This window comes from Chiloscyllium plagiosum, unplaced genomic scaffold, assembly GCF_037043375.1.
Source record: "Chiloscyllium plagiosum isolate Xiang-an unplaced genomic scaffold, Cpla_swu_hap1 HiC_scaffold_22, whole genome shotgun sequence".
Taxonomy (NCBI): domain Eukaryota; kingdom Metazoa; phylum Chordata; class Chondrichthyes; order Orectolobiformes; family Hemiscylliidae; genus Chiloscyllium; species Chiloscyllium plagiosum.
This window is the reverse complement of record NW_028270160.1, coordinates 25,076,361-25,099,278: the sequence shown is the minus strand read 5'-3', so window position 1 is coordinate 25,099,278 and position 22,918 is coordinate 25,076,361. Positions and strand designations below refer to the sequence as shown.

The following is a 22,918-nucleotide window of genomic DNA, read 5'->3' as shown; positions in this document are numbered from 1 at the left end:
AAGTTTGTCCAGTGTCTACTCATAGGTAATACATAGATAGAATATAGAACAGTGCAGTACAGAGCCTTTAGCCCTTGATGTTGCGCTGACCTGTAAAACCAATCTGAAGTCTATCTACCAACACTTTTCCATTATTATCCACATATTTATCCAATGACCATTTAAATCTGCTTAAAGTTGGCAAATCTACTATTGTTGCAGGCAGGGCATTCTCTGCCCTTACTACTCTCTGCGTCAAGAACCTACCTCTGACATCTATCCTATACCCATCACCCTTCAATTTTAAACCACGCCCCCTCGTGCTCGCCATCACCAGAGGAAAAAGGCTCTCACTGTCCATCCTATCTCACCCTCTGATCATCTTGTAGGTTTCTATTAAATCGCCTGTTAACCTTCTTCTCTAACAAAAGTAGCTTCACGTCTCTCAGCCTTTCCTCGTAAGGCCTTCCCTCCATACCAGGCAACATCCTAGCAAATTTCCTCTGAACTCTTTCTAATCCTTCCACGTCCTTCCTATAAATGCAGCAACCAGAACTGTACGCAATACTCAAAGTGTGGCCGCATCAGAGATTTGTACAGCTGCAACATGACCTTGTGGCTCCAAATCTTAATCCCTCTAGCAATAAAAGCTAACATACTGTACACTGCATACGTATCCTATCAACCTGGGTGACAACTTTCAGGGATTTGTGTATGTGGACACTGGAGATCTCTCTGCTCATTCACACTACCAAGAATCTTACCATTAGCCCAGTACTCTGCATTCATGTTATTCCTTCCGAAGTGAATCACCTCACTTTTTCCACATTAAACTCCATCTGCCACCTCTCAGCCCAGCTCTGCAGCTGGTCTATGTCCCGCTGTAACGTGCAACATCCTTTCCCACTTTCCACAACTACACAAACTTGAGTGTCTTTTGCAAATTTACTAACTCATCCTTCTACGCCCTCATCCAGGTCATTTATAAAATTGACAAACAGCACTGGCTCCAAAACAGATCCTTACAGTACATCACTCGTAACTGAACTCCAAGATGAACATTTCCCATCAACCACCACCCTCTGTCTTCTTTCAGCTAACCAAATTCTGATCCAAACCGCTAAATCACCCTCAATCCCATGCCTCCATATTTTCTGCAATAGCCTACCGTGAGGAACCTTATCAAACACTTTACTGAAATCCATGTCAACCGGTTTACCCTCATCTACCAGTTTGGTCACCATCTCAAAAGAACTCAATAAAAAGGTTTGTGAGGCATGACCTACCCTTCGCAAAGCCGTGCTGACTATCTCTAATCAAAATGATTCCTTTCTAGATGATTATAAATCCTCTCTCTTATAATCCTTTCCAACACTTTAACCATAACTGAAGTAAGGCTCACTGGTCTATCGTTACCAGGGTTGTCTCTATTCCCCTTCTTAAACAAGGGAACATTTGCTACCCTCCAGTTTTCTGGCACTATTCTTGTACATAATGAAGACAAAAAGATCGAAGCCAAAGGCTCTACAATCTCCTCCCTGGCTTCGCCAGAGTATCCTCAGATAAATCTGGCACAGTGGCTCAGTGATTGGCATTACTGCCTCACAGCACCAGGGACCCGGGTTCAATTCCCACCTTGGGCAACTGTCAGTGTGGAGTTTGCACATTCTCCCCGTGTCTGTGTGGGTTTCCTCCGGGTGCTCTGGTTTACTCCCACAGTCCAAAGATGTGCAGGTTAGGTGAATTGGCTATGCTAAATTACCCATCGTGTTAGGTGCATTAGTTAGGGGAATAGGTCTGGGTGGATTACTCTTCGGAGGGTCGGTGTGGACTTGTTGGGCCCGTTTCCACACTGGAGGGAATCTAATCTAATCTAAACATCCGATCCAGCTCAGGGAACTTATTTATTTTCACAGTTTTCAGAATTTCTAACATCTCCTCCTGATAAAACTCCATCCGGTCTAGTTTAATAGCCTGTATCTCAGATTTCTCCTTGACAACATTGTCTTTTTTCTGTGTGAACTCGGACAAAAAATATTCATTCAGTGACTCTCCTATCCCTTTGGACTCCATGCATAACTTACCACGACTGTGCTGGACAGGCCCTAACTTTACTGTAGACATTCTTTGATTTCTGACATAGCTTAAAAGCTTTAGGGTTTTCCTTGATCCTATCTGCTGAAGACTTCTCATGTCCCCTCCTGGTTCTTCTTAGCTCTCTATATAGGTCCTTCCTGGCTAACCTGTCACACACAAGCACGCTGACAGAGCCTTTACATCTCCTCTTTACATAATACCTTCCAAATGAGCTAACATCCTGGTAAATCTTTTCTGTACCCTCTCGATTGTCACCACATCCTTCTGACAACACGACCACAAGAACCTCATAATATTCCAAATGTAGCCTCACTAAAAGTCTATACAGCTGCACATTACTTGCCAACTTTATACTCAATGCACAGACTGAAGGCAAGCATGCCATACACCTTCCTGACTACCTTATGCACTTGTGCTCCCACTTTCAGGGAACTGTGGACCTGGATCCCACTACATGTTAATGCTTCTAAGGGTGCTGCCACTTTTCTGCCCAAGTCTCCAACCTTTCTATATCCTGCTGTACCGTATGGAAATCCCCCTTACTATCCATAACTCTCTCAATCTTTATTTTGTCTGCAAACTTACGAATCAGGTCGCCTAAATTCTCCTCCAAAATCATTTATATACTTGTCACACAGCTTGTCCTTTTTTTTCCTAAAAGCTGTTCCTTGGCTCAAGGATTCTCTGTCCTTGATGTTTTTCAGAGGGTAATAAACCAGGCCGGGCTCCAATCAGTCTGGCTTGGTACAAAGATGAAAAGGATTTTGAAGTCTTTTGTTAATATGTAAACAGATGAAACTTCAGGCCAAAGGGGTCATGTTTTAAACGTGACCTGTCGAATGAAATGGGGAGTGGTCAGCTCTCTAGCTGAGCAGTTTAGTTGAGTCCAGAACTGGATGGGAGTTCAACAGTGAGCTATGTGGAAACTCTCTCTCCTAACTTCAATCTGTAAGCATGTGTTCCATTTATACTAGTTTTGAAAGCGAGTTTACTTATTGGGACTGTTGTGTATATTCAGAACAGCATACTTCAGTCTAGTTTTGGATAGATTGAGTTCTGTACGGGTTCTTTATTCTGTTCTTTGTGCTTTATAGTAAAGTTTTGTGAATGCTTTGTCTGTTTTAAACCTGGCAGTCAACCTCGCTAACTCACTCCAGTTAATTTTCACTGTACATTTACTGAAGCAAATTGCAAAGTTATGGTCCAGGCTGCCTGCTTAAGAACATTGAGTGGTTTGGCCTAGTCCATAACATAGCAAACACCAGGGGTCCTAGCACTGATCCTTACACTGGTCACAGATCTCCAATCTGTGAAAGATTAACCCCGCCAGTCTGTCTTCTATGACCAAATCAATTCCGCAACCATCTTACCAAGAGGCCAGTATGAGGGAAGCATAGCCAGCAGAAGGTTATCAGGTTGAAAGAGATTACCAAGAAAGAAGGGGCCAAGGCTGTTGAAATATTTGAAAACAAGATGAGGATTTGCAAATTGAGATGGTTGGGAACTAAAGAAGGACAGTGAGCATAGGTAAATCAAACTTGGTGAAAGTTAAAACAATGGGTGGAATCTCTGAATGACCTCAGGTCCAGTGGGGGTAACATGACTGGCCATCCCAGAGGGCATTCAAACAGTTTGGAGGCAAAAGGCTTGAATTAAGCTCTGAGGTAATAGCAGAATCAGACAATACAAACTGTCAATCTTAGTGGCTCTAACTACATATGTTCCCAAGTTCACTTTGGGCTCAAAAATGGCACCAAGGCTATAAACAGACTTATTCAGCAGTAGAAAGGCTGGTAGGGAGAGGAATGGAACCTAAAACGTATTACCATCTCTAACTATTTTGCCCACCACCTTCTCAAAGAAACCACAGAATAAGAATTTGTGATAACTTTCAAGTTATCACACTATCTCAGACATCCATGCAATTTGTTTAATTTACCTGCACTAATATCTTTTATAGATCAATGTCAAACAATGTTTGATAATGCTCATGTGAAGCATTTTACCATTTGAAAATACCATACAAATGTTAGTTGGTGTTGAGGTTTTGAGAATTCCTGGGATTCCAGAGTGTGATAGTCAGTTAGTTTGAGAACAACAATAGCAAAATCACCTCCATACAGACAAATCATTATTTAAAATTTGTTCATGGATTCTGCACATTGCTGGTTAACAAATATTTATTCCCATCACTAATTTCCATGGGGACCAGTCAAGAAACTACATGGCCAAGCAAGGATGAAAGAGTTCCTTCTCTACAGCACATCAGTGAACCAAATGAGATTTTACAGTATTCTGCAATAATAGTTACATGGTTGCAATGAGGCCAGCTTTTAAAACAAGCTGTAAAAGAAAATTGCTACCTGCCATGTTGAGATTTGAATCCACCTCCCATAGAAATTAGCCTGGAGTTCCAGATTACAAATCAAATGACGTTAACACTCTGCCACTGTGTCCTCTTGCTGTGAACTCTGTAGCCGCTAAAATAATTTATTTTATGACAGTGTAAGCTTTTACTGGATTATTCCTCAATATAATTCTTCATCTTCAGAAACATCAGCCAGTCTTTTTACTTTGTTTCTGAAACTTTTTCACTGAAGATATTGAAGAGAATGTAAATTTAAGAGTTTCCGATAATACTTTAAGTTATCAACTGAGGTTTGCTGAGATTTTTGCTTAAAAATTGCGTTCTTTCCAATGAGAATATCATAACTTCGTCACTCAACCAGTCCAATTCCTCAGGAGCACATGAACAGAAATCTGCTTCTATCAGGCAAAGACAGTGCTCTGGTCACTCCACTTCCCCAATTGCTTTCAACACAAACCCATCTCAGTACCTGAATAATCGATGCTCCAGTCAATTCACTTCCCCAGGAATTTCCCAATGGGCCAGAAATAAACCAATCACTGACATGTCAGCAGTATAAAAATGACTTCCACTAAGAGGCTCCTGTTTGGAAATTGTTCATTTGACTTAAATTTGCTTTAACTAACAAGGATCTTTTTCCATCTGAGACACAATGATTTCATGCAATCTTTGAAAATCTTGCCACAATCTGAGATCTCATGAAGCCAGGCTGAGAATCCTTGCGTTAAAATACCTTAATTGATCACAAACAACGCCTGACTCCAATAGAATAAATGTTTCCTGTCTAAATGTCATTTGCATAAACAGCTGCAACACAGAAGGCAGCCGTTTGGTTGGTTAACTCCTGCGGACAGTTTGCAAAGATATTAGTCATGATTTGGGGATGCCGGTGTTGGACTGGAGTGTACAAAGTTAAAAATCACACAACACCAGGTTATAGTCCAACAGGTTTAATTGGAAGCACACTAGCTTTCGGAGCGCCGCTCCTTCATCAGGTGATAGTGGAGGACACAATTCTAAGGCACAGAATTTATAGCAAAAATTTTCAGTTACATCATACTGTAAATTTTTGCTATAAATTCTGTGCCTTAGAATTGTGTCCTCCACTATCACCTGATGAAGGAGAGCGCTCCAAAAGCTAGTGTGCTTCCAATTAAACCTGTTGGACTATAACCTGGTGTTGTGTGATTTTTAACTTTACAAAGACACTGACTCACATAATTCCACTCCCCCAATTTTCTCCAATGCCTAGCATGTTTGCTTGGTGTTTCACCAATTATTTTCTGACAACCATAATTGATTCTGCCTCTGTTGTATTCTTAGATAATATTTTCCACACCCTAACTATCACCACAGATTTTATGTCACTGTTGGTTGTTTGCCAGCCATCTTAAATTAATGTCATCTGATTCACAGCCCTTCTTCTATTGGGAACTGTTTCTCAAGCTATTCTGTTGAGTCATCTTAAGATTTTGACTACTATCAAATCTCTTCTTAACCTTTACATCAAGGAGAAAAACTCCAGTATCTCAACGTATTCCTACAGTTAAAATCCACTGTTCCAAGAACCACTTGAGTAAATAGTATTTGGCTACAGAAACTGTCACATCGTTTCTGAAGAGTGGTACCCAGAACTGGCGACTATTCTCCAAATGAGTGAAAAGTAGTGACTTGCACAGGTTTACAACACATCCTTGCTTTTGTATTGTCAGTTTAAGTTCCCAGTTAAGCTACCTTCAACTTGCCTTTCTACTTTAAAATAGTGCATACTAACCACCAAACCCATGTCTTTCATGCCTTTAGAATGGTGCCCTTCATTTATGTTGCCTCTCTTTATTTTTTCTTACAAAATATATCACTTCACACTTCTTTGCATTAAAATTTTTCTGTAAGTGGCATATAACCATATGGTTAAACTCCTTTATACCTTATACCAACATTGAATTTCTATTAATTATCCTGTTGTCTTTTATCAATTATTACTGTTCCATTGGCAAAGCACTGCACTGTCACTGACTATATGCTTGAACATGTGTGCAACATTCTACTGTTCTCCACAAAAATCAATAACAAATGGGCAACATACCTGTACAGTTTATGTTAAAAAATACAATAGTCATCACAATTTTTAGGTTGTAATTTAAAGTTCATGGTTACAGTTAACATTTATATTAAAAAGGTGCCCAATAACCTGCATAGGTTTGGTGCATGCTAGTGAGCCAAATTATAGGTGGATCAGGAACTGTTAATTGCATTTGAGCTGAGAATTCACTCCAACCAATTTTCTGCTTGCTTAACAGTTCTGCAAATTTTACAACTTTACACCATGTTAGCTTCTTTTGTCACTGGTATTCAGCAATGATACAATATGATGTGGGGTGTAACAATGTCAGTCTTTCAGATGAACCAGAAAGTAACTTCCAAATAATATAATAGGATATCTGCTAGCACTACAAAGCAAGCTTAAGTTTAACTTACTTTTAAAGAGAACAAACAACTATTTGTTATGGGACTAGAAAGAGAAGAAAACAAAGATTAACATTACATGCCAGTTTATTGTTTCACCAACCTTGCAATGCCGTTTGCCTTGATCAATTATCTGACAACTACGTTTTGTAACTACATTTTTAAAAAAGAATATACAATTACACAATTGATATCCAAGGCTTCTGTCCGCCAGAGTTCAAAAACATTATTTTTGGGAGAGAGAGGTTCAGCTCAACAGAAAATATCATTGTTCCAAGCCAGAGACTGAAATATCAAGAAAACGTCATGGTTTCGCCAAGCTGGGAAGTTAATTTGCAGATGTTTCGTCCCCTGTCCAGGTGACATCTCCAGTGCTTTGGAGCCACCACTATACTGTGTCTTCTGGAATTTTTGTGGTTCCGTTTCTGCTGCTTCCAGCAGTCAGTTCCAGTTGTGTTGTTGTTGTGGCTGGTAGATTGGGTCTTGGTCTATGTTTGTTGATAGAATCAGTGGATAAGTGTCATGCTTCTAGGAATTCTCTGGCTGTCCTCTGTTGAGCTTGTCCTATGATCGTTGTGTTGTACCAGTCAAATTTGTGGTCCGTCATCTGTGTGTATGGCTAGTAAATGGTGATAACGCACTGCAGCACTCCAGACCTACAAAAGGGAAGAGGAACACCCCTAGAGTCTTCACCAAGAACAGATATCCCTGCAACTTCATCCACAGATGCCTAAGAGACAAACAATGTGACGAAGACATGCCATGACCTCACTCACTAGCTACGCTGCCTTACATTAAAAAAGTCTCGGAGTTGACAGCCAGACATATCCGGCCACTGGGATTCATGACAGCTCAAACTGACAGCCATGCTCAGACAGCAACTCACCACGACAAAAGACCCGATACCCATTGTGTGCAAGACTAACGTAATTTACGGGATTCCATGCAAAGATTGCACAAAACACTATATAAGACAAAGAGGCAGACAACTCACAATCCGCAATCACAAACACCAACTAGCCACTGAACGCAACGACCAGCTGTCCCTTGTAGCCGTACACACATGACAAGGAGCATAAATTCGACTGGGACAACACAATGATCAATCACAGGACAAGCAAAACAGAGGACAACCAGAGAATTCCTAGAAGCATGGCATTCAGACGGATTCAATCAACAATCACATAGACCTAAATCCAATATACTGACCATTACAACGAACAACCGGAAGCATCAGAAACTGAACCAAATAAATTCCAGAAGACAGTACAGCAGCACTTCAAGCAGGCTCCAAAGCACCTAACATGTCACCTAAACAGGGGATGAAACATCTGCAAATCAACCTTCCAGCTCAGTGAATATCCCCACAGCCACAACAACCAATACCCAAGCTACAAGTCTTTACATCAAACTTGAACATCAAGAAAATGTTTGTCCCAAATAAAAGCAGCTGCCAATCTCCACAATATGTCAAAATTCTGATAGGTGCACCACTCATGCTAGAAGGTCATGTGTCCAAATCACACCCCAGAAAAATACGTATATAATCTACTCTGACATTTCTGTGAAGGGTTGATGAAATGCTGCACTGTCGGAGTTGCAGATTTCAAATGAGACATTAAACCAAGGAACCATCTGCTTGCTCAAGTGGACACAAAAAGTATCATGATACTTTCTGAAGAGAAGAGTGGAAGTTTTCCTGCCAACATCACCAAGAGTGATTGGTGATTTATTTTGTTTCTGTTTTAACAGATTTCGTGTGTATAAATTTGTTGCTGCATTGCAATTGAGACTACAGCATACACTCCCAGCAATACACTAATTGACTATTTTTTTTTACAAACAATCATCTTCAAGGATTTGCCAAGGTTACTTTGTCTTTTCTTTGGAAAAAAAAAGTTTAACTTTAGGGTATTTGAAGAACTCTTTTAGAGCAGTCATATATTCATGGTCCACTCTTCTGTTGTAAAAGTCATTAAACTCATTTTGGGGAACCCAACATCTGGCAATCACATTCAATTTAAATTATGCAACAGATTTCAGAAAATCTATGATGACAAAAATTCAAACACATGAATAAAATTGTTTAAAAGCTATGATTACAACTGAGATTTTCCGGACGTGAAGCTTGCAGCTGTGGAGGAAAAAAAGAATCAGTACAGAACACTAAAATTAATCTGCTTCACTACTAAAAGGCATCTACAGCAACCAGTGGAAAACTATTTATTAGCTGCTTGTACTGCTTCCTCTGAACTAAGCCTCAATTAGCATCTCTCAGTATGGTGACATACCTTGCAACTACAGTTTCAACTCTTTCACATATTCGGAACACTAATTAAGTCAAAAAGAAAAAAGTCTCAATTCTCAGCAACTTGAACAACTAAAAGACATTCCCAAAACCATACAGAGCCAATAAAAAAAATTGACATACAAGAAACATAACCATCTATTCATAGCAAATTCACAGATAATTTGATTTCATTAATAATGATTTACACTACAATAAGCAGCTTCATTATAAAGACAATCTGAAATATAAAGATAATGAGATGGGAAAGGTCATAACATCTAATCCATTAAGTCCCAGAATACCAGTAATAATTTGCATCATAGGTACACAAAAGTTAACCTTTCCATACCAAACTCGACCAGTAGCTTTCAGACTTACAGGTGGAGAATTCTCTCTCATCTCCCACAAACCAATCCCTACAAACACGGATCCCAACATTAAATTTATACAACGACTCAAAAGGAACACCAACATTACTTTAGAATTCAACAACAGAAAATGCATTTGCATAAACCAGCAAATTAGAGAAAAATGCAAGCCTACTGTATAGATTGCATAAGAGACTCTGGAATACTCGGATCCAATCAGGGTTCAGGCTAGAAAAACTGCTCTCTTCAATGTGATAACAATCAGTTCTTGAAAAAGGATTTGCAGTCATGGATACAATATTCACTGTATCTGGTGAGAGCCTACAATCTGGTAGATTGTAAAATCTCCATTGTCCTGCCAAACCATAGGGCTGCTCTCTCATTAGAAAGTTAACTGCTGATTAAACCTTTGGGTCACCAGGCCTCAGGAGAGGGGAAAGAGATGGAAAAGGGAGGGACTTTCGCAGTAACCTCAGCTGTGTTCAACCTAAGCTGTTGGCATCATTCTGCATCACAAACCAGCTGTCCAGCCAAGTGAACAAATTGACCCCCATGTATATGACTCTATAATACTGGTCCATAAATGAAGTACACGGACCTTCATCTGTGCCCAACTGATTTCCCAAAGTAAATTAGTCCCATTTGCCTCATATCCCTCTAAACCATTCCTATTCATGTACCTGTCCAAATGTCTTTTAAGTATTGTACCTATACACACATCCACTGGCAGTTAGTTCCATATACGAACCACCCACCGCCTGAAAATGTTGCCCCTCAGGTCCTGTTTAAAATCTTTCCCCTCTCACCTTACAATTATTCCCACTAGTTTTGAACTTCCCCAAGCTATTGAGGTGGAAATTAAGAATAGAAATCCTGCTCAATTTATTTTGCTAATTCTATCACGGCCCTTTAACACCATTTATCTATTTTGTAAACAAAGGGGAAAGATTTTGAATACTTGTAGCACAAAGAAATAATGCTATCACTATATTAGTATACTATTACTATTCTGCCAAATAACTTTTTTTTCAGTGTATTAGGCTTTCGGATTTTCTAGTCAAAAAAGGCAGGACACAGTGCGTCTCCTGACATCCTGCGTGATCACATGTAAACGATAATGAAGTTGTTGATTAATTACAGTTATCATTCTATAGTCAGCAACACACTGAAATGTGACAAGGAAACTTCCAGTTACAGAATTTTTGGTCACAAATACATCCAAAGTCACCTGTTCCTATGCTGTCTTCACCACACATCTCAAATTACATATTATATCCCAAATTATTTAAGGTAATTTTCATTTGAATTAATCAATAACATCTGCTTCCACCATCTTTCAATAGCAAGCCTATTGTATAGATTGACAATGCTTGCTCAAAAAAAGTTTCCATTAATTTGTTTTGAACTGGACTCCCTCAAGCATAAGCTATTTCCATTGGTCTCAGTATCCTTGAAAATGAGAAACAGCACGTCATGTTCTACAGTATCCAGTTCCTTTAGAATCTGAAAAATCCTAAGCATGTCACCTCTTTTCTCGTGAAGGCATGACCAATTCACATAAATGAATTGCATAGAGGAGCAGTTATCAGGTCAATTATTCCAGTTCTTTTCTGTTTCCTCTCCACAGCAGTAATAGCACCAATAGTTAACAGTAGAAAATTCCCAATATTTTAACTCAACGGTTGTTTTTCAGTCATTTCCACTTATGATTTGCTGTTTGTCAAAGCTTTTTGCAAATGTATTATCCATCTGCAATGTCAGGTCTCTTAACGTTCCAGGCACTTTATTTTTATTGCTTGGTTTTTTTGGAACCACAATTGAAGCACTTCACATTTCATCTGCCACCTGTCGATTTTGCAAATATAGATTCATTCCAACTGTCTTATTCTGCTCAACTTTGGACTTCACCAACTTCATTGGCTGGACTTGCAGATGCTGTAGAATTATTGTTATTCCTACCTCCAGATGACCTATGAAGGTTTTTTTTAAATTCCCATGGGACAGCTAACCTTCTCCCAGACTGATAACTCCAGTACTACCAGCCTCTTCATTTTATGTATTTTCAGTACCAGCTTTTCCAGAGGAACTACATCAAGAGCCTTACTGAAATTCAAGCACACCATATGTAGCTGATCATCTATAACACTGAACAGTTCAGTTGCATTGACAAGTCTTACCTTCAAAAACCCATATTGGTTATAACATACATATGTTGGGATGCTCTATGATTTTATTTGTACTAAAAGTTTCCTATAATTTACTCACATGGATGTAACCCTAGGAGGTCTGTCATTTGCTGTTTCTTTCAAAAAAAATTAGCATTTGTTTTTAGCAGTCCTAAGAGATTTGTGACGGATTTTGCAAACAAACGTGCCCCCTGAATTTCCCATGTACAAACAGACAAGAACTTCGTTATGTAGTTTTGGGAAAAATGATAAGATTTATATCCTCATAACCAAACAGAGCTCTATTATTGCAGCAAACTGTAGGTTATTTCAATAAGAGTATTAAATAATCCTTGAGCTGAACTTTAGAACGATCCATCTTTCTTAATCATTCAAAATCCCATGAAATACAACGTTTGAATCACTCCTCACAAAATCGCAGGGAAGACACATTCTTCCAGTATCTACGATACTGTCATTTGCAGCATGAGATGCAAGATATTTTAGTTGCAATACGTATTGCAAGTTTTAGGGCAGGTCAACAGTAAAATCAGATTTAAATAACAATAAAGCAGATGTGACGAAATACTAATTATTTTATAATCCAGGTGCAGTGGTTAAAGGATCATGTTTGCAGCATCTGACTGTCCAACAATGACAAATACAGATTCACTCCCCCTAAGTGGAGATGGTCCGGGGACGGGGGCGAGCAGGAAGAGACAAACAGATCTCGGTGTACGACAAGTACAGAGCCTGTGGGGGTAAACATAAACCACGGGAATGTTTGATGCTGCAGGAGAACGGCAGAGGGACAGCAGCCGCAATCATGGGCCTGGTGAACGGCCCAGGATACGGCGGGGAGGTGGGGAATACAAGGAGGCACGAGCTGCATCTTACCCGGTCTCCGCAGCAACCCTCAGCCCCGTGCGCTCCACACGCTGCCAGCGGCCCCCACATCGGCCCTGTTGTCGGTCCCTCGCAGGGGCATCATCGCCGAATCCTGGTCTGTCGGCAATCAGAGCAACTCCCGCTTTCAGTCTTAACCGAGCCTCGGCCCCGAGTGGCTTCGCAAGAAACACAAACCGCAACGACCTTGCCCACCGTTTTCCCCACCCACTACCGCTCGCTGCTCTGCAGGCCTATCCCTCAGCCTCTGCCGCAACTCCAGCTCCAGGCCCGGCCTCTGACACGACAACAAATACGACGTAACCACGGCCGCGCCCCGCCCATCCTCCACTAACCAATCATTGCTCATGTATCCCAATCATCATCCGACCCGGCAACAGAACAGCCAATAGTGAATCAGTGACGTGCAGACGTATTTGCCCGCCCTCCGCCTGCCAGCTGATTGACTGGAATAGTAACAAGTACTTGCGAGGAAATCCTCGCACTTAGCGTGGGCAGATCCCTGAATAATTTAACTCGAGAAGAGGTGTCCCTGTTACTCGACTTGTTAATGATTCTTCGTCACTGTCATTCATTAATAATTTTAATAATGTGTTTATCTGTACACCTTATTGTTTAACGTAAGTCAAGATTTGCAAAGGAAAGTTTTTCAGCCAAACCTGTTAGTATCACGCCCTTGATCGCAAATTATATCTTTGCTGATTTGTTTTCACATTTTCAATAGGCTTATGTTATGTAATAAGTCTATTGTGTTCTTGAGTATATAGCCTTTGAACCTGAGAAGTACTGTGAAACAATAGATCACGTTTCACTTGTTAATGTGAGTTGACTTCTTGTGAAATGATTTCGAGGTGCCGGTGTTGGACTGGGGTGTACAAAGTTAAAAATCACACAACGCCAGGTTATAGTCCAACAGGTTTAATTGGAAGCACACTAGCTTTTGAAGAGCAGCGCTCCAAAAGCTAGTACGCTTCCAATCTTGCAGCCATGCGCCGGTACCTACATTCCCTGCAACTCGACCTACCCCAGCTCAGGACAACTCTCTCAGACCTGTAAAGGACCTCTACTGTTCTTCACTTGCAGCCATGCGCCGGTACCTACATTCCCTGCAACTCGACCTACCCCAGCTCAGGACAACTCTCTCACAGACCTGTAAAGAACCTCTCCTGTTCTTCACCTCCATCCTACTCCAACCTATCACCCTCACCCCCTTACCTCTTTCCACCTATCACATTTCCAACGCCCCTCCTCCAAGTCCCTCCTCCCTACCTTTTATCTTCTCCTGCTGAACACTCTCTGCTCATTCCTGAAGAAGGGCCTGTGCCCGAAACGTCGAATCTCCTGTTCCCTGGATGCTGCCTGACCTGCTGTGCTGTTCCAGCAATAAAGTTTCAACTTTGATCTCCAGCATCTGCAGACCTCACTTTCTCCACGCTTCCAATTAAACCTGTTGGACTATAACATGGTGTTGTGTGATTTTTAACTAGCTTTATTTGGAATAACTAGCTTGCAAAGCGCTGCTTCTTCCTTAGGTGGACATGCAAGCACAAGCTTAGAAGGCTAGTGATTCCAAATAAACCTGTTGGATGTAGGTTTGCTCGCTGAGCTGGAAAGTTTGTTTTCAGATGTTTTGTCACCATACTAGCTAACATCATTAGTGAGCCTCCGAATGAAGCACTTGTGCCATAGCCCGCTTTCTATTTAAGTGTTTAGGTTTTCTTGGATTGGTGATATCATTTTTGGTGATAATGTCATTTCCTGTTCATTTCTCAGGGGATGGTAAATGGAATCCAAGTCAATATGTTTGTTGATAGAGTTCTGGTTGGAATGCCATGCTTCTAGGAATTCTCATGCATGTCTCTGTTTGGCTTGTCCTAGGATGGATGTGTTGTCCCAGTCGAAGTGGTGTCCTTCCTCATCTGTATGTAAGGATACTAGTGAGAGTCGGTCATGTCTTTTCTGTCAAAGACCACTGCCACCAGTCATTCATCCAGAGGCTCACTGATGATGTTACCTAGTATGGTGACGAAATGTCTGAAAACGAACCTTCCAGCTCAGCGAGCAAACCTACATCCATTAATTCATACAATTGGCATCAACATGTAAATTCTAGAATAAATATGGTTGCAACTTAGAATTGCATAATTGTTCACAAGATCAATGAATGCTACTGTGCCTAAATGCACAAAGGAATAGACAACCAAAGAAGATGTGGGATTTTACGAAGTTAATAAAGGAGACAAAAGTGTAATTTTTAGTTGGCCAAGTGTAAGAAAAAAACTTTCTAAAAGTTTAGTTGCTTTGTATCATAAGTGTAGAGAGCCTAGGTGCCAAGTTGGAGGTATGGTCAAATCAATTGTTCTCCAGCATCAAAATTGCAGCAGCAATGCAACCCAAAATAGGAGAATAATATCCTTACCCCATTGACAAGAAGTTTAATTCTGTGATCACATTCGAAGACATACCAGTGCAAGCAAGTAGTGCTACTAAAAATCAATATCTCTGCCTATAATAAAGCAAAATATGGGTTTTTAACTAATAATTCCAGATCGCAAACATTCTGAAGATGAATATCCACAATGCACACTGCATTTTATTTTCATCCAATATTATCATGTTTAAATGTCCTCATTCCAAGCTGCTCAGAGTCACAGATAGAATTCATAGCTATCTTGTACAAAACTCGCATTCTATTTGCATAAAAAAGAACCTTGCTTATGAAAGTCTCAAAATCCTAGCTGCAGATTGGTAGAGCTAAAGCTTAGGAAGTCCAAGCAGATGCAGAGATGTAAGGAACTAAAATTGCATAGAACATTGGTAATCTCCTTATGCTTGTCTGAGCAGAGCCAACACATTTCCCTATCAGTTGATTGGCTTAGAGAGTGTCTGGAGTCAAACTGGAAAAATCCATGATTTGGAGACATCAGTGTTGGACTTGGGCATAACCTGGTGTGTTATTTTTAACTTTGGAAAAATCCAGGCACAGTGACCAGTGTACATCTTGTGTGTTAGTGGCACAGGCTATTATTGATGATCAATTATCTGAATTATATTTCTGGATTACTAATGTCTCCAAACATTTATCACAAGAGACCTGAGCACAATAATCTAAGTTGACATTATGTTGAGTTCTGAAGGAACATTACCATTACCAACTCTCAGTTGAGAAGTTAAACCAATAACATATCTGCACTCAAGTGGATGCTTGGGTAAGTTACTATATTGCTTAGAATGGAAACCCTGTTGCAGAGATGAGCAGAACTTATTTGAGGTAAGCATAGCAGGAAGAGATGTGGCAGTGGGTTAAACTCTAAATAAAAAAAACTAAAGAACTACAGATGCTGGAAATCAGAAACAAAAACAGAAATTGATGGAAACATCTCAGCAGATGTGGCAGCACCTGTGGACAGAAAGCAGAGTCAACATTTTGGGTCAGGTGACCCTTCGTCAGAACTTCTGATGTTACCAGACTTGCTGAGTTTTTCCAGCAATTTCTGTTTTTGTTTCTGATTTCCAGCATCTGCAGTTATTTATTGTTTAAAATATTGATTGCCTCATCCATGAAACCACAACAGAAGCCAGAAGACTTCAAGAAAGGTAGAAAATAAATTAGAAGATATACATTGTAATACAAAGGGTGTAAATACTTTCCATTGCTTGTAAAATAAAGGTGTTCCAAGTTTTCCGTCTTGAGATGGAATTTGTGTGTCTTATGTGGACTCTTACAAATAAACCTAAAGTTTATTTAATGTTAATTTGTGTAGGCCAGAAGCATGTTAACACATCACAATGACTGGAGGTAGAATATTACCATTGCACATGTAATTCCTTCTTCAATTCTTCAATTGTTCATGCCACAATTATATCTAGTGGAGAAAAATAGCATGGATGCATTTACAAAAAGTTAGCTAATCAGAGGACAGCGAGGAATGGGAGGGACTAATCAAAGAAAGTGGGAGAATATTTATGTGAAACAGTAACATGGACGTAGACCTGTTGGGCTGGCTAGCCTGTTACTGTGCTATAGGTACTTTATAATTCAAATGTTTTCTGTCACAGCCATGGTATATTTGAGCTGTAATGCAAGAACTCAACATAGTATGATGCATCATGATTCATATCATTCATTAACTATTTTCAAAAAATTAATTAAATAACAGGCTGAAAAATATTTATAGGATTCTTTAGGCTTGGCTTGTGCTGTTGGATGACAAATACTCCTGTTCCTCAAGACAGGGAGAACAGTTACAATAACCTATTGTGATTCTCCAGATTTTATTCCAACAATCTCTTGTGTTGGATTCTTGCACATCTATAGCCATATGAGGTGCAATATGGTCTCTACTAGGAAATTGATTCATTAAATTAGCACACACATAGAAATTATAAAATGTTACGTTTCTTATTACTAAAAATAGTTAATAGTCACACTGATAAAGGCACCATATGATTTGCTGATGATGAAGTTTGAAACCAGAGATGATGTTGAGGGGCAGTTCTCTGAATAAGTCTTCTTTGGTTTATCTGACAGCTCTGAATTGGTGAGCAGCTCAGGAAACACGCAATTGTTATTTTAGTGATTGTAGATTGATATCTTGAATTTAATTAACCTCCCTCTGTTGTGATTAGAACAAGGTCAGCCAGGTGGACCACTTAGAATATGAGTTCACTGATTGGGGCTGACTCTTTGCTAACTTTCTTTTTCAAGCATCTGAAGAAAGCTTTCCAATATATTTTTCTATTTCTAGCTAACTGTCTCTCATACTCTATTTTTTCCCTCCTTAATAATCTTTTAGATGTCTAAGTTCAGTTGTGTTATTCATCAAGAAAGACTGTCTTGGCTTACTTGGAGCAAGTACTCTGATGCTTAAGCTCCAGTACTCATTAAGTATTCCAGGTGTGGTCTTAAGTAGTGCCTCATATAGGTTAGGCAAAACTTCCCTATTTCTGTACTACTTTCCGTTTAAATAGGGCCAAGAGTCCATCTGTCTTCCCTTTTAACTGCTGAAATCAGATGCTAGATTTTTGTGATTAAAGCAGAAGAACCCCCAACTCCCTTTGTTGTGCAACTGGCTGCTGTTTTTTCCATGTAAATAATAATTAGGACTTTAATATTTCCTGCCAAAGGTCATAACCTCACAGTTTCCCACATTATATTTCATCCGCCAAGATTTTTCCCATTCATTTAACATGTCTGTATTCTTCTGTAGATTCTTTATTTTACCCTCGAAGAAGGGCTCATGCCTGAAACATCGATTCTCCTGCTCCATGGATGCTGCCTGACCTGCTGCGCTTTTCCAGCAACACATTTTCAGCTCCTCACTACATGCCCTCCACCTATTTTCGTGTCATCTGCAATCTTGGTGACAACACATTCGCTTCTGCCATCCAGGTTATGAAGATATATTGTAAATAATTGCAATCCCAGCACAGTTCCCTGTGATACTCACAAATTACAGGTTGCCACCTGGCGGCACGGTGGCACAGTGGTTAGCACTGCTGCCTCACAGCGCCAGAGACCCGGGTTCAATTCCCACTTCAGGTGACTCTCTGTGTGGAGTTTGCACATTCTCCCCGTGTCTGTGTGGGTTTCCTCTGGGTGCTCCAGTTTCCTCCCACAATCCAAAAAATGTGAAGGTTAGGTGAATTGGCCGTGCTAAATTGTCTGTAGTGTTAGGTGTAGGGGGGTGGGTTGCGGGTTGGTGTGGACTTGGTGGGCCGAAGGGCCTGTTTCCACAATGTAAGTAATCTAATCTAAATACCCCTTTATCTCAACTCTTTGTTTTCCATTCACCAATCCTCTGTTCATATGAATATACTCCCCCTAAACCCATGGGCTCTTATCTTATTCAGTAGCCTTATGTGCGGAACCTTACTGAACGTCTTTTGGAAATTCAAATACATGGAATTTATTGTTTCCATTTATCTGTCCTGCTTGTCATCTCCTCAAATAGCTGTGTTAAATTTGTGAGCATGATTTCACCTTCATAGTGCCATATTTACTCTGCTTACTTATATTATGTATTACTAAATGCTCTACTATTACATGCTCTATAATTCTCTAAAGTTTTCCGAATGACAAATGTTAAACTAACTGACCTACAGTTTCTGGTTTTTTGTGTCTCCTTCTCTTTTAGAATAAGAATATTGCATCAGCGGCTTTCCATCCTCTGGGACTTTCCCAGAAAATGAAGATTCTTCGAAGATTACTACTGGTGCATCCATTATGTCTGTAAATACTTCCTTCAAAATCCTGGAATGCAACCCCACAGGTTTTAAAATTAATTCATCATAGGATGTGAGTATTGCTGGCTGTACCAGTATTCATTCAATTCCTCTGCCATTTACTGGTTCCCCATTATTTAACATATGCCACTGTTTCTCTGTTTCTCTCTTTTTCTGTTAAACCCCAGACTTGTCCACTCTAGCTAACTGTGCCTTCATCCCTATATCATTTCCCTTATTTAGGGTAGCACAATTGTGCCAATTTTCTTACTTCAAACTGATCTGTAACTTGATGTTGCCAGCGTTGGAAGATTTGAGCTACAGGGCAAGGCTGAATAGGGCGGGGCTATTTTCCCTGGAGCAACAGAGGCTGAGAGGTGACCTTGTAGAGATTTATAAAATCATGACAGGCACGGATAGGGTAATTAGCCAAGGTCTTTCCCGAGGGTGGGGAGTCCAAAGCTTGAGGGCATAGGTTTAAGGTGAGAGGGGAAGTATGTAATAGGGACCGAAGGGGCAATTTGTTTCATGCAGAAGGTGGTCATGAATGAAATGAGCTATCAGAGGAAGTGGTGGAGGTTCACACAATCACAGCATTTAAAAGGCATCTGGATGGGTTATGAATGGGAAGCGTTTAGAGGTATATGGCCAAATGCTGGCAAATGGAACGAGGTTAATTTAGGATATCTGGTCAACATGGAGTTGGATCGAAGGATTTGTTTCCATGTTGTACAGCTCTATGTCTCTATTACTCTGAAATGCTGCACCTTACCATGTTATGTCACCATTCCCTTGAGGATCTTTTACACTGAAATCATTTACTAAACCTGTGACATCATATATGACCAGATAACAAACAGCCTGGTCCCTGGTTGAATCCACACATTTTGTTCCAAGGAACTGTCCTGAATATGCTTCATGAATTCTTCCTCTGGCTATCTTTGCCAATTTAGTTTTCCCAGTCTACATGATAATAAGAGTCATCCCTGATCATTGTACTGCCTTTTTTTAACATGCTCTCATTGTTTCCTGATTATTCTTTGTCCTATAGTATAGCTACTATTGTAGGTCATATTGGCTGCTCCCACCAGTATTTTCATCCCTTTGATATTTCTAACCACCATCCAATTGTGTTCCATATCATCTGAACGAAGATCATTTTTGCTATTGTACTTATTCCATCTCATACTAACAAAGCTACTCCACTGCCCTTCCCTTTCATCACTGTCCTTTAAAAACCTTACCTACCCCTGGACATTTACTTTCCAGCTTTGATCTCCTTGTAACTGTGATAAGATCATACCCATTATAATCAGAATTCATTGATATAGTTTTATATACCACACACATTTAAATAAGAAACTGTTCATTTTGCCCTTCTTCCATTTTCCCCTTTTGAATCTATTTGCTTTTTTTATTTTTTTATGTTCTGTTCCTTCTTTCACTCTGGGTATCATTATCGAAACAGTTGCCATGCAATGCCATCATATCCTTTTGCTTTGTAAGCTTGCATTGCCTCCTCCAGAACCCTCCCCGTTCTTAAATTAGTTTAAAGCCCTGTGTACAGCCTGCAGTACTCGGTTTGCCAGGATACTAGTTCCAGCAAGGTTAAAATATGTCTGATTGGAATACTTCCTTTCTACCCTTGTACTGGTGACAATGCACCATGAACTGAAACCCAATGCTCCCACACCAATCTTTAAGTTGCACATTTAACTTTTTGAGTTTATTTCCCCTATGTCAGTTTGCCCATGGCACTGATGGTAGTTCTAAGATGTTGAATGTTTTGCATTTTAGTTTAATACCTAACTGTTCAAAATCTTTCAGCACAACTTCCTTTCCAGTCCTATCAATGTCATTAATACCAGCATGGACAACAACAACCAAATTCCTTTCTAGTTGCAATTAAATGTCCCTAATCCTGGCATCAGACAGGGAACACAGCCTTCAGGACTCATGTTCACAGTTGTATCCTAATTTTAGTCCCCTTTCACTATCACTTTCCTGTTTCCTCTCCCTATTGAATGGTTCTCTGCACCATGGTGCTATGGTCAGTTTGTTTATCCTCCCTGAAATCTTCACTCTCAACCACACAGCTTGCACAAAATTCATAACTATGACACAACTGCTGAGAGAGAGGCTTCACGAGAGCTGCAACTTAGGGCCTGATACCTGTCTCATCTACTCCTGTCATTGACACAGACTATAAATTTGAATTTCCTAATTTAAGGAGTATGACCAACCAATGGAACAAATTGTCCAGGTACGTTTCCACCTCCTGATGTGGTACAATATCTGCAGCTTGGATTCTAGCTCCTCAACTTGAATTCAGGGTCGCAAGAAGTGCAAATGTGTACAACTGATGTGTTCACAGTGGATCACTTTGGTGTCAAGTAACTTCCACATACTGCAGCTGCAGCACATCATCTGTCCTGCCATGTCTATCATATGTTATTTAATTAAATCATTCCAGTATTTCTGTTCTTTAAAATGAAGACCATAGATCATAAGACATAACAGCAGGAGTAGTCATTCAGCCCATCCAGTCTGCTCAGCTATTCAATAAGATCCTGACTGACTTGATAATCATCAAATCCATTTCTCAGCCTTTTCCCTATAACACTTAAGTCTCCAACCCTGCATTGTCTAATCTCATTCATTTGCCTGTTATGGGCACCTTATTGAAAATCTAGATAAATTATACATACTGCATGGTCATTTTCTATTCTCCTTTTTACCTGCTCAAAACTTCAGTAATGTTGATCAGGCAAGTTTGTTGCTATTTGAAATCTATGCTGACTATTTATTCGTATTTTTCTCATTCCTGGATGTTCTTCTTTTCTCTATCACAGACATTAAACTGACTGGTGGTACTCAGAATGTACAGTTTTGAGATTGCTAGGATATTCCAAGTTAAAAATCACACAACACCAGGTTATTGTCCAACAGGTTTATTTGGAAGTACTGTACTAGCTTTCGGAGCCATGTTCCTTCATCAGGTAACTGTGGAGCAGGATCATAAGACACAGAGTTTATAGCAAAAGGTGACAATGTGATGCATGCAACTGATACAATATAGACTGGTGTAATGCTATCCCTTATCAAAAATGCCAGTCCCCCTCCTCTCTTGCTTCCCTTTCTAACCTTCCTGTAGCATTTGTATCCTGGAACATTAAGTCCTGCCCATCCCTGAGCCATGTTTCCATAATTACTATGATATCCCAGTCCCATGTTCTGAACCATGCCCTGAGTTCACCTGCCTTCCCTGTTAGGCCCCTTGCATTGAAATAAATGCAGTTTAATTTATTAGTCCTACCTTGTCCCTGCCTGCCCTGTTTGACTCACTTCTGTTCTTAACTGTACCAGTCTCAGACTGATCTCTTTCCTCACTATCTCCCTGGGTGCCACCCCCCACCCCACCCACCACCTTACTAGTTTAAATCCTCCCAAGCAGTTCTAGCAAATTTCCCTGCCAGTATATTCGTCCCCTTCCAATTTCGGGCTCATCTCCAGCATCTGCAGTCCTCACTTTCTCCTGAGTTCTACTGTGGTTCGGTTCAAACTTATTTAATTTGATTCCTCTTTTTGGCATTTTTAAAGCTGTGAATAAACAGGAGGTTTGTATTGATGATGAACGAATTAGAACATATCTGATGCTGTGCCATATTGGTTGGGATGGGGAAGAGAACGGGGAGAAAATGAGGTTCAGCTGCATTTAAGCATAGTTTATTTTTGTTTGGATAGCAATCCAGCCAGTCTTGAACTTACATGGAACTGAGCAGCATAGTCTGACAGCACTAGGGTTGGCTCCTGGAGTTCAGGAGCAGTGAGAGTCTTTGATCCAGAATCACTGCAGAAAGGAACATGAAATCTGAAATGTAAACCTATGGCTGAGTACAAAATGTGATTGGAATATGAGATTTAATTAACTGGTGAATTACTAGATCTAAAGTGCCGAACATAAATCAAAAAAGAGCAAAGAACTGCAGATGCTGGAATTCAGAAACAAGAAGTTATTCTGAAGTAGGGTCACTGGATGTGAAATGTTAACTCT

The 22,918-nt window shown here is 40.1% G+C and overlaps 1 protein-coding gene across 3 annotated transcripts in view; it reads right to left on the bottom strand.

Annotated features, from left to right (window-relative positions):
- ccdc186 (coiled-coil domain-containing protein 186) overlaps nucleotides 1-12,910 on the bottom strand; it is a 126,669-nt gene extending 113,759 nt beyond the window's left edge. Inside the window, exon 1 of one of the 3 annotated variants that reach the window (XM_087998868.1) lies at nucleotides 12,631-12,910. The gene's annotated coding sequence lies outside the window, so the exon portion shown is untranslated. The remainder of the gene's footprint in view (nucleotides 1-12,630) is intronic. The other 2 variants (XM_043712787.2, XM_043712789.2) reach the window with 2 other exon arrangements.
- Between the last annotated feature and the right edge of the window lie 10,008 nt (nucleotides 12,911-22,918).